The following is a 12,987-nucleotide window of genomic DNA, read 5'->3' as shown; positions in this document are numbered from 1 at the left end:
CTCTCTCATCCCTACTGTGTGGCCTACTCTAGGCTAGCTGGTGACTGTTCCTTCTCCACATCCTGTCTCACCACAGGACTACAGATGTGTGTCGCTGCATCGGCTTTGCAAATGGTTCATCGTGTCTGTGTTCTGACTGGGCTACTTACCTTAAACAGAATGTCTCCATGGTCCCACATCTATTGGATTTCCTATTCCTTCCATCTTAATGATTCTTATTATTCAGTATATTGATCATGCTGAATTTATAAGGCAAGCCTTCTTAAAAACCTACTTTGAGAGCGGCTTTTCCCTCCTTTGTTTCTCTCTAATTCCACCAGATGGCAGTGGCTCACTAATTCCACCAGATGGCAGTGGCTCGCCGAGAGAGGGTTGTGAGAAATCCAGCAGGACCATTTCAGTCTGCCATGACCTTAGTATCACCGTCACTGTTTTATAGAGGAGAGGGCTGACTCTGGAAGATTAAATCACCAGCCTTCCCCACTTCCAGGCCCAGCCTTCATAACCAGCAGAGCTGGAGTTTGGAACCTAAGTTTGGCTGTTTTAGAAGCCACGTTGTTGGCTGCCTTTGCCGTTAGGAGAGAGCCGGAAGGGGCTCCTTACCACTTGCCTCCATTTCTTGTAGTAGATTGTGCCGTGCCGCTCATCCTACATGTAGAGCTCTGTCCTTTCTTTGTCCAGATAACTCACCCGGGGAACTGGACTGCAAAGTTCCACAGTCTGACTCACCTGCATGTGACAGGCTCAGTGGGACTCAGTGTGAGGGGTGGGTGTGTTTTGATGTTTGGCCACAGAACACCCCCACAGGGTGGGTGTCCGATGAATGTTAATCACTGCCAGACAGCTGGGTGAGGAGAGACTATGAAGTTGAGCCAAGCAGCAGGGGAGACTTGAAGGCCCACACAGCCTCCAGCTTCCCTGGGACACCCCCAGCTTTTTCGGGCATTAAGACCACATTAATGTGAGAAAGCCAAAGGTCCTTGGGAGAATGGTGGACTTCAAAAGGGAGAGAGAGGGAATGTCTGGGGCCCAAGAAGTGTGAGAGGAAGATAAAGGAGGGAGGAGGGGGACAGGGCAGGGGTGCTTTGCAAACTCCAGCGCCCCCTAAGGAACAAGCCGAAAGGAGGGGCTTGCATCTGCTACTGAGAACCCAGGAGGAGTGAGCCACAGGGAGAAAGAAGATGCAGCTGCAGGAAAGGTGCCAGGTGCCAACCGGGCCCAGGGTAGGAGGAATTTAGCACCTAAGCCCAATTGCTCCTGAGCCTGCTGGACTCTGAGGCCTCTCTCTGGGTTCTGAGCTTTGCTCCAGCCATCGTGTCCCTCCAGCCATCGCGTCCCTGCTGGAGAGGGTCCTGAACAGGTAGCCCTGCCTGCTCGAGTCCCCATCCTCAGACAAGGAGCAGAGTCTCTAGGCTGCTGAGGGCTGTCAAGATGGGGACTGGAAGTTTCGCTGCACTTCTGGTTATCGGGATGCAGCCAAAAGCCAAGGTCCAGGAGAGCACAGAATCCAGGAAATGAAGAGGACTTACGGGTCCCCTGAAGTGAAAGGAAGCAGAGCAGAAGATGGAGACATGATGAAGGGAGCAGGAATCCAAGCTAAGGGACCCAGGAGCAGGGCCATGACAGCGAGTAAGGCAGGCCCAGCTCTCCAGGGCTGGGTTCTCCTTCTTTTAGGGTGGCTTGTGGCCTGTTTCAGGGGTCCAGCTGAGTGCAAAGGGGAGGCTAGGATCTATGATGGGAAAAAAAAGTCTTGGGACACTGACAGTAACCTCCAGTTCAGGAAGGAATTCCAAAAGTGCAGGCAGGCCACTGATTCAAGCTAACTGTCTCTGTTAGGGTTCCCCTTGCTGGGAAGAGCAAGTCTTCATTTTCATCATGGCGGGAAGCGCGGCCAGCATTTAGGCAGACATGGTAGCTGAGCCATGAGTGCTGTGGAATATTTAACTGTGTAAAGGTGTGTTACATTTGTCTGTTCTGCATTTATTTAATTAAGTAAAGATGTGATGCGGCTCACCTTGCCTGCCTAGGGCACCTGATTGTTCTAATAGAAAAAAGCTGAACAGTCAATAGCTGGGCAGGAGAGGGGATGGGTGGGGCTGACCGGGAGAGAGAATAAGTAGGAGGAGAAAGCTAGGCTCAAGAAGGAAAAGAGAGAACAAGAGGGAAAGAAAGGGACACACCCAGGGCCAGAAGCCAGGCTGCTGTCCACCAGCCACGGAGACAACAGGAGAGCAAGATGTACAGAAAGAAAGAAAAAAAGCTAAAAGGCCTTCAGGCAAAACATAGATGAAGAGAAAGATTAAATATAAAAGCTAAGGCCGAGCACTCAGAACTCACAAGAAGTCTCCAGGTCATGATTTAGGAGCTGGTTGGTGCCCCCCCCCCAGAAAGCCTGCTACACATGGGGCCTGGCTTGAGCATCCGAGACCTCAAGGCCCACCCACAGTGACACTTTTCTTCCAACAACACCACACCGCCTGATAGTGCCACTCCCTATGGGCCTTCGGGGCCATTTTCATTAAAACCACCACCATAACTCATAGCTCATTGTGTATGTATTAATCATTGCCTCATTCCTGTGGTAAAATACCTGACAAAAACAGCCCCCAGAAGGAAGTGTTTATTGGTTTAGTCAGACGCACAGTTCAAGGGGCAAGCCCATCGTGGTGGGAGAGTCGTCATGGTGGAAAGGAGCTGGGCACAGCCAGTGGCATCGCATCCCCAGCCTGGAAACAGGAAGAGATGCTTGCCTTTTTCTTTTACTATATTCCTGGACCCTGCCCAGGCAATGGTGCTGAGGGTATCCCGGTTGGATTTCCCCATCCCAGTTAACCTATTCTAGATAATCCCTCTCGGACGGCACAGAGGCCTGTCTCCTAGGTGATCCTAGATCCTATCAAGTTAGAGTCAACATTAACTGCCACTCTGTGCCTTCCTCAACAGTAGCCCAGGCTGTAGATCCTCATCAGCGCTAGTGAGCGAGGAAAATTACACAAAAAAAGTTCTTGATAGAAAGAGGGACACCATTGGGCGGCAGGGCAGAGTCTAGATGTGACCTCTGCTTGTCCCCTAACAATTCTCAACCTGATTCACACACGGACCGCCTCATCTGTGGTTCTAAAGGCAAGCTTTCCAGTTCTTGTCTTACTACTGAGGGACTGGATCATCGCATGTTGCTCGCCCCGGGCTACAAAACCAACTTGTGAACTTGAGTGAGTCAATTTTAACATGAATGTTTCACCTTTCTTTTCCCCCATGAGGAAATGTTTGCAGTTACAACCAGATAATGAAAGATGAGGTCAACCTGGGCAACTCTTTGTTTATGCCTGGATGATTCGCTTCTTGCTGATTGGGGCATTAAAATGTCCCTTTATGGAGGGTTGATGATTGTGAGAGATAAACTAACACTTTTAATTTAATGCCTTTAAAAAAAAAAAAAAAAAAAAACTGGCAGCCCTATGTTAGCCCTCAAAAGTTACACTGGAAACTTCTCTGGTGTTTGACTTCTCTGAACCTCAGAGCCGTGGCCCACAGCACACAGTCTGCATAGCAGAATGAGTAGACAATGAGAGCGTGGGGCCATCTGCCAACCAGGAAGGGACCAGACCTGAGCCATGCTGGCACACTGACCTCAGACTTCAGCCGCCAGAACAATGAGGGGATAAATCTGTGTATAGGCTTCCCCGTCTGTGGAATACTGTTCTGGCAGCCCTGATGAAGGAATACAAACACCCTACCGGGAGAGAGGCCAACACATGGTTAAGGGCAGAGCCTTTCCAGCCTGCCAAGTCTGCCCCAAACTTCTCACATCAACTGCAAGTTTAAGATTTCCTCTAAACACACCTCAGCTTTTAACAGGTCCCCAGGATAACTTTAGAAACTCAGGAAAGCACTGTATTCATCATGGAGATAAAGTATTGATCAGAACCAACCAGAGGAAGCAATGGGAAAATCTGAAGGTTCCCAAATGGAAGTTCCTCTGTCTTCAGGGACACATTGCCCTGTTGTCATTGAAGTGGGACGTCATGAGCAGAATACTGTCATTCCAGGAAGCCTGGACAAGCTTCAAAGTCTATCGTTTGGGAGGCTTCGTACCATAGCATGCTTGATTGAATCATTACACACATGTGTTCACGGCTCTGTCTTCTCATCACATGGTTGGCTATGCCCGGAGTTGCCTGGTTAGCATATATTATTCAGTGTGATCCAAGGGGCTCCCTGTAAATAACAATGACAATGTGATCCCTGGGGGAAATCCCTAGGGTTCAGAGGTTCCTTCCCAAGGAGCTGGAACAAAGTCCAGACCTCGGTTGTGATAATAGAAATTCTCCACTGTGCACATATGTGTGGTAGAGGACAGTCTTCTGGGACCCTTGCCCTGACATTACAAGATGTCTCACATGCCAAAGGCCCGACACTGAGTCTAGTTCAGAAAAAGTTGTTATACTAAGCACACTCCAATGCAATGTGACTGAAGCGTGAGGCACTTGTCATGGGCTTCCTTTCAGGGACACATCCAGAGTGAGTGTCTCCTGAGGTATCTCCAATGAACTCTGTAGAAGGAAGTAAAGCTGACCATAGTTAGGATGTTTCTAAGCGAAACTGTTTGGGAGTCATTTAGTCAGATTGCAGCCTGTCTTGGTTAGGGTTTCTATAGCTGTTAAGAGACTCCATGACCCCAGCAACTCTTATAAAGGAACATATCTAATTGGGGCTGGCTTACAGTTTCAGAGGTTTAGTCCATTATCATCAGGACAGGAAGGATGGTGACGTGCAGGCGGATGTGGTACTGGAGAAGGAGCTGAGCGTTCTACACCTGCATCAGCAGGCCCCAGGAAGTGAGTGCCACGTGGGACCTAGCTTGAGTATCTGAGAACTCATAAGCCTACCCTCAGTGATCATTTCCTCCAACAAGGCCACACCTCCTAATAGTGCTGCTTCCTATGAGCACATGGGGGCCATTTTCTTTTTTTCTTTTTTCTTTTTTTTTTTTTAGATATAATTCTGTTGGCCAGGTACTAGTTTCTTATCGGCTAACTCTGTCTTAAGTATTAACCTATTTCTGCTGATCTATGTATTTCTCTTACCGGGGAGCCGGCCCACATTCTGCTTTCTCCAGACTCTCCATCCTGACTCCTCCTTACTCCTTCCTCTTTCCTCCTTGTCTCCTAGTCCCTCCTATCTTCCTTTCCTATTGGCCAACAGTGCTTTCTTCAATAACCAGCATGAGAAACATATATACATAATGGCATCTCCTATCATCTCCTCTTTTCTGTCTAAAATAAAAAGAAGGGTTTTAACCTCAACATGGCAAAATACATCACATAACAGTTATCAAATAAGAATCACAGTTAACAATATTTAGTCCATAAATATTTAGCAAGATTTAAGAAAATATTTTATCATATCCTATATTTGTGAGTCTAAAGTCCTATATGTAACTTATCTTTAAGCCTAACTAAGGAAAACTATAACCATAACTATCTGTCTTCAACTCCTTCAAAGACCACAGAAGGATGGTATATAAACTCTAGAAATGACAGAGACATCTTGCTTTGTCAGTCCACTTGAAGTTCTTCTGTAATCTTCCATCTTCAGCCCATAGTGTGTCTGGCAGACTCTTCAGCAAAGCAGGAAATTTTAAACTGTCTTCTTGTATTGGCAGTTTGTCAGTCATTTTTCTATGTGTCCTGCAGACTGTCTGGCAGACTCTTCCATGAAGCAGGAACTCTGCAGCAACGTCCATCTTGAATCAGCAGTCACTTCTCTGTGGGTCCTGCATGTCCAGTTTATATAGCACAAAGTCAAACAGTCCAGACAAGAGCAGTATCCCGTCCAAATGGCTAGTCTTGCCACATTGAAAGCAAACTCCGTAACGCATTTCTTCGATGTCCACCTTCCATCTTCCTTTCTGGTACAGGTGGTATTGCCAAGAGCAATTATGTCTCACTGTCAAGAAAATCCTAAACCATTTTAAATGCCATATTCTTCAGGCCTTTGAAAGGTTTGAAGAATGCCTATCCATCTCAAATACATGTCTGTATATCTAGAAAACCTTACTAACTTAACTATAAGTTTTGACTATTATAGGTAACTATCTACAATCTGCATTAAATTATACATTACATTTCTAAATGAGCTATAAAAACACAATACCTAAACAAAAGGAGAAATATACACATCATAAGATAGAGCTTAAATTGTATCAACAAATGAAAATCCATTCCAAAACAAAGTATTCATATCTATACCATAATCCCCTTTTTACCTTTAAAAATATTTGGCTGTGATCATTAACCATTTATAACCAACCAGATTTAAATGAAAACAAACATTTATAAACAATATTTGGGAATTTGAGCATCGTTCTTTCCAAACTACTTCCTGCTGATAGGGGGAGCTGTCATGGGGGATTCTAAGAAGATGCAGAAATCCTGGTTGTAGTCTGCAAGACTGCCTTGTTCAAGCTGTTTTGAATGTTGGATCACCAGCGACTCTGTTCAGGGGGTCTGGCTTGATCAAACCACATTAGTCTGGAAGGAATCCACAGCTTTTCATTTTCTGTGGAAACAAAAATAGAAATCCTTTTCCCCAGTAACTTGTCCTTGAACTTAAAATTTTGAGTCAAAAAATTTTTTAAATATATAAATTGAATTAATCCAGCAGTATTTCCTTTAACAGTTGTTTCCTCAGCAGTCAAACGATATAAAGATAACAGAACAGCATATAGTATCCACATTGTTTTTGTGCTTCCCATCTTTATGTGGCCTTTTTACTACTCTATTTTTTCTACTTCTATTTTTTTTGAGACAGGGTTTCTCTGTGTAACTCTTATCTGTCCTGGAATTTACTCTACATACCAGGTTAACTTTGAAATCACAGAGATCTGCTTGCCTTTGTCTCCTGAGTGCTGGGATTAAAGGCATGTGGCACCACATCCAGCTCCTCCCTGTATTTTTAAAACCATTTTATTTTTTTTTCCCTATGTCTTCGTATATTTTCAAACACACTGTAAACCTTTTGCTTTTACTTAATGTGAATCTGTCTTTACTGTAAATCTTTATCTTTGTCTGGCCAAGAGTCTTTTATCTGGTAAACAACAACATTGCTAAAATAAAAATCATAGCTGTGTCAGCGGCAGTTTATCAAAGATGGTGGCGGCGGGTACTTTTACCGCCAGCACTGAAAGCTGTGCTCACCACCTTGGTCTGTGCTGCCATCTCCAAGCATGCTGCCGGCTTGGAGATGTGGTCACTGCCATTGCCAGCTCTGATACACAACAATAAATTGTTAGCAGAGTTATTTAAAAGCTGTGCGGTTTTTTGCCGCTTATGCTGAGTCAGGAATCTTCCCTTAAAGGAGCCGCGCAAATATCTGCTTGTCTCTCGCAAAGCAGAGTTCAACCAAGAAAAATGCTACCAAGAAACCTTTCTTGTCTCTGTTCTTTTGTTTCTAAAACCCTTTTTTAAGCTTTTGTTAAATTTTAAGTGGAAGTTCGTATTAGCCACGTGGGCGCCATTTGGAAGGGAGTATGGTTTTTCTGCCCGCCTTCCACGTGGTCTTACCAAGAGCAGAGGAACTGGCAGTTCTGCTTTCTCCAGACTCTCCATCTTGACCCATGGGGGCGATTTTCATTCAAACCATCACACAGCCCCTGATCACTGCTGGAGATGAGGAAAATGTCAGGTCCAGGTCAAAACAGCTCAGGTAGGAATGCCATCTCTAAGAACGAGGAACTGTGCTTAAGGTGAACAGAATGTGTTCCTTTCTCCAAAATGTAAGGGTATGCATTGAAAATGCATCATTCTTACCACACAGACTTCTCAGCTCAACACTGCAGCTGAAGTTATTTAAAACTCTTTAAACTCTTGGGAAGCAGGGAAACTAAATAAAGTGTTGTTGTTATTTAAGTTTCCACAATCAATGCCTAATAATCTCTAATGAATCCCTGGACGTGTCACTTTGAATGCGAGAACAGAGCACAGAGCATCCTGGGACTATTCCTGTCCGAGTGCAAAAATTGTCTGGCACCTATTGGCTGTACAACCTAAGGAGGCCACAGGAAGCTGTGCAAATGTCTACCAGCAGGCCACCGAGGGTCAGATGTCCAACGTAAATCTGAAAGCCTTGGTCTGTCACATTGAGTTTACACACATGCTATTGGGAGATGCTTCTATTAATTTCAGTGACTGTATCAACTTGCTGTTTTAAAACAGGAAAAGAGCAGATCCAAATAGAAACATCACTCCGCAGCATAAATACTATACACTTGGTGACAATGAAATTGGGGGAAATCAATAATCTTTTTATGAAGCAGATCATATCAAGATAACGACTGCTCAGGCAGTCCTCCAAAGGTGGGATCTCTGCTCTCCTCTTTGTCAACAGCACCGGTAGGAAGTCAGCCATGTGGCTCTCTTAACAGCCTGTCTGCTCTCATTTGTGTACTTGAGTCCAGGGGTCATCATCTGACAGGGTTAGTTTGCCTTTAATGCCCCACTATCCAATGGAAACTCTCAGAGAAATGAAAGGACCACCCACCAGAGGAGTCAGCTCAGATGCTGATATGGGGGAGAGTGTGGCATCGCGATATTTACCATTACCATTGTGCCACCACTGCAAGAGTCATTTAATAATAATAATTACCCACACATTTTTTCATGAATATGTATCTGGGTACTTGGAAGAGAATAATTGCATGTGCCCTTCACACCATAAGACCCAACGTTGTCTCTTATACCATGCAAACAGGTACATAATGCAAGTTTCATAACAATGCTGAGTGTTAAATCTGCACGTATTATATGACTGAGTATGTGATAATTATAGTATCTCCTATTGGGCAGATTCCTTGAGAAAATCCCTTGTCATGTGAAAGATGGAATGGATGTTCTTGAGTCCCTCCATTCATGTGCAAAAAGGAGTTTGAAAGCAATCAGAAGAGATTGACAGTTGTAAAAGAAATGAAATCATTGGAATTCTCCTTAACAGTTCCAGAAATAATGGGTTTTTTGTTTGTTTGTATTTTTGTTTTGTTTGGGTTTTTTTTTTTTTTTTTGGTTTTCTCTCCCTCCCCCCCCCCCGCCCCACGACAGGGTTTCTCTGTAGCTTTGGAGCCTTTTCTGAAACTCGCTCTGTAGACCAGGCTGGCTTCGAACTCACAGAGATCTGCCTGCCTCTGCCTCCCTAGTGCTGGGATTAAAGGCGTGCACCACCAACACCCATCAGAAACATGCTGTTTTAAAGATATTTTATGTGCTTAGGATATTTTGTCTAGATATTTGTCCATGAACCACATTTATGTAGTAGCAGGACATTGAATTCTCCGAAACTGAGGTTACAGATGGTATTAGTACTGTGTGGGTACCGTGGATGAAACTTGGGTCCTTTAGAACACAGCCAGTGATCTTAACCACCAAGTCATTGCCCCAGCCCTTAGAAATACAATCTTATGGTCATTGGCCTGGGTAATCGTGGAAGGTTCTGGTTGCAACACACGCTGGAACAAGTGAACAGGTTCTGGGTTCAGGTGTATCTGTGGAAGTCAATACTACAGTTATAGACGGTGCTTGTGAAAGACTGCAAGCTCCATGGGCTTGGGCAGCAGGTCTCCAAGGCTTCTCACATTAGTTCCTGTAGGACACACAAAGATTTGCCACAAAGGAAGGCTTTGCAGCCCAGCTGTGGGAGGTGATTAACTGACAGGTCCCACTGCTGGCAACTTCAGAGTCAACCTGGCTGGAGACAGATGTGGATTCTCTGAGCAGCCTACATCTGCTGACTGAGCCAGGCAGGGGAAGGGAGTGCTGGCTCCACATCTTGCCCGAGTAGACTGGACAGTGTGAAGCCAGCGTCTTTCTCTGTCAAGTTCTTGTTTGCAGAAGTATGGATATCGAGTAACCATTGGAAGTCCAGACCTTACCTCAGCATCTGCTTCCAGAGAAAACAGCCAGGATCAGCCATATTCCCTGAGCCACTCAAGAGAACTGAAATGTCACCTCCAGGTATCATTCAGGATGGGGTGACATTTCCACTACTGAGACAGGAGAGAAGATGGGTTTGAATTGCATTATTGAAACCCTCATAGAGGGACAGTCCCATTTTTACAACAGTTCCTATGTCCCACAGAAGAACCCTGATGTAGATATTGAATGGTACACATGCCTGTAGTCCCAGCACTTGAAAGGGCTTGGCCAAGATGATATCAGTTTCAGGCTAACCTGGGTTACACAGTGAGTCCTTATCTAGAAACAAACGAACAAACAAACAAAAACAGACAGAAAAGAACTGATAGGTAAACATTTTCATAATTACACTTCATCATTGAGAGGTGTCACACCATAAATAGGAAAGGGCTCTACATCAATGTCAGCAATTCAAAAGAGTCCAACTTAAGGTCCCCTCCACAGTGCTCTTTGTAATGAACAAGAAATGTGGCTTACTGTAGTCTGATAGGAAGGACCCATTGACACCCCAATTCTAGCGAATTTTACAAAAGCTATTTGCTAAAGAGTACTGATGGCATGTACCTGAAAGGGGTCACAGCATTTCAGATTTATAAATATGAAATACAAATTTAAGATTTATAAAGGAATACATTGTGGGTATATGCACAAAAATTGGCATTTCTCTGGTGTTAGATATTTTGGCTTTCTCTCCCCACTGATGTGAGTATTCTGTTACTGTGCAGGGACCAAAGTATTCTTTAGACCTCGATATGGTCTGAGATCGAAGATCTTATTTTGTATCATTTCTGAGGCTCACAGCATTGACTTAGCATCTGTCTTGCTTTTACTTAGTGTCATAATGAGTTGCTTGTATGGGTGTCTTCTCCATGAACGCTTGAGAATAGAGATGCTTTGATTTGTTTTTATACTCACTTCCTCAAGACCTGACACCATGTCTGTTACTTTTGCCCATTAGACTTGTGTCCGTCCTGGTGAGATTTATGTCAACTTGACTCAAGCTAGAGTCATTTGGGAAGAGGGACTCTCAACTGAGAATATGCATCCATAAGACTGGCCTGAAGCAAGTCTGTAGGGAATTTAATGTTTGATGTGGGAGAGCCCAGCCCATTGTAGGTGGTGCCAGCCCTGGGCTGGTGGTCCTGGGTTCTATAAGAAGGCAGGCCGAGCAAGCCAGTAAGTAGCACCTCTCTATGGTCTCTGCATCAGTTCCTGTCTCCAGGTTCCTGCCCAGACTTCCCTGGAGGATGGACTATAAGGTGTAACATGAAATGAACCCTTACCTCTCCAAGTTGCTTTTTGATTCTGGTGTCTTATCACAGGTATAGAAGCCCTAACTATGACATCATGTATAATTAGAGGAAAAGGTGATAAATAGCAAGGGGAAGTGGGGTAATAATTGGAAACCAAGTTATAGGAAAATGCATTATAGATATGTGTATGCCAACAAGTGTCATGAAGTTATACCAAAGGAGTTTTATCTTGCCAGTTAGACACGTTCTTTCGATGTCAATGCCAGTGAGCAGGAGGTTGAGATGTTTCTAATGTGTCTAAGTCCATTTGAAACTTATCCAAAACTTGTCTTTCTAGCTTCCATAGTTGAAATGGGTTCTGGGGCACTGGGCATCTCTTTGGTCCTGATGGAAGAAGGAGCTGGAGGCAGGAGACAGGTACATATCTTCCCAGTTCTGAGTTCTGGCCTCAGAGAAATGCAACGATGTGCAATCAAGCAAGCCAAGACGAGGAGGTCTTCAGCAATGATTCTTCCATGAAGCATCTTGCCTCATCATCCTTGGCTGCCCCTGTCCCTTGGTGGCCACCAAATTGTTTAGGTGTGAGGACTTGGGCATTACACCCCAGAGTGAAGACCTCTGACACAACATTTCTTTCTGACTCCTTTTTCCTTGTCTCTCAGCCCTTATCCTGCCCCCAATAAGCCACGGAAACCAACTTTTCCCTTCCCTTGACAGGTCATGGAAACTAGAATTCTCTCTTTCCAGCATCAGCCATGAAGCCCACACCCATTTCCAAAGGAGACCCACCCACGCCCAGAAGAAGGAATACAGTAACAGAGCTGCCAACGGGACCATAGACACTCAGAGCTGCTTTCCACTCCCACTGCCTTTTGGTGCAATCATATTTCAGTACAGTTGTTCATGGTCCATTGACCTGAAACATGAAATGGATGGTTCACCTTGGGTCCTTGGGTCTTCAGTCTGAAGTCTTCTGTGTCACATAAAACTGTGATCACATAAATATGTGATGCTTTGTACTTAGTGGCCTGTCTTTTGTTATAGAGTACCTGGTGCTTGTGATGGACAGGAAAGGATTACCCTATACAAGGCAGAAGGAATTTCCATTACCTTTTGAAAATTAGGTGCATTTAAATTCCAAGCCACGCTTCCTGTGTTGTATATATTTCATTAGTAATACATATTATTCTAGAACAAGGCACATTTTATTCAAAATATTCTAGACATCTTTTTAATGTATACACTAACATTGTCTTACTGTGGAAAAAATGTACGTTTGCCCACTAATGCATCCAGGCCAACTGTCCATGCCAATAGATAGATGTCATCAGTTTTTTTCATGTTTGCAGAGAGTTCTGTCCTGTGGATGTAGCGCAATTTGCTTAGCAAGCTTTATTGCTGGCAGTTAAACCATTTCTGATTTATCACAATTTTGATCATCCTTTGCTGAACACTGTTGCTAAGAGCCTAGGGGAAAATGTGGGATCTTCATGGTTCATAGCTCATAAACCATTTTTTCACACATCATATCAACAAATACTTACAATAGCCAGGTGAGGTAGAGATTTCCCAAAAAACAGGAATGGAAATGCTGAAACTTGACCAAGAAGGTAGGAAACTGTGAGTTAAAGCCAGAAATACTAACTCTCAGATTAGTTCTCCCCAACTTAACCCCAGAGGTAAGTCCACCTAAACACGCTCAATTACAGGACCAAAACAAAGCAAAACAATGTGAGTGAAAGTACAATGTGGTATACAAGCCTTGCGTG

The sequence above is a fragment of the Phodopus roborovskii genome, unplaced genomic scaffold, assembly GCF_943737965.1.
Source record: "Phodopus roborovskii unplaced genomic scaffold, PHOROB, whole genome shotgun sequence".
NCBI classification, from domain to species: Eukaryota; Metazoa; Chordata; class Mammalia; order Rodentia; family Cricetidae; genus Phodopus; species Phodopus roborovskii.
Note: the sequence above shows the minus strand (reverse complement) of the source record.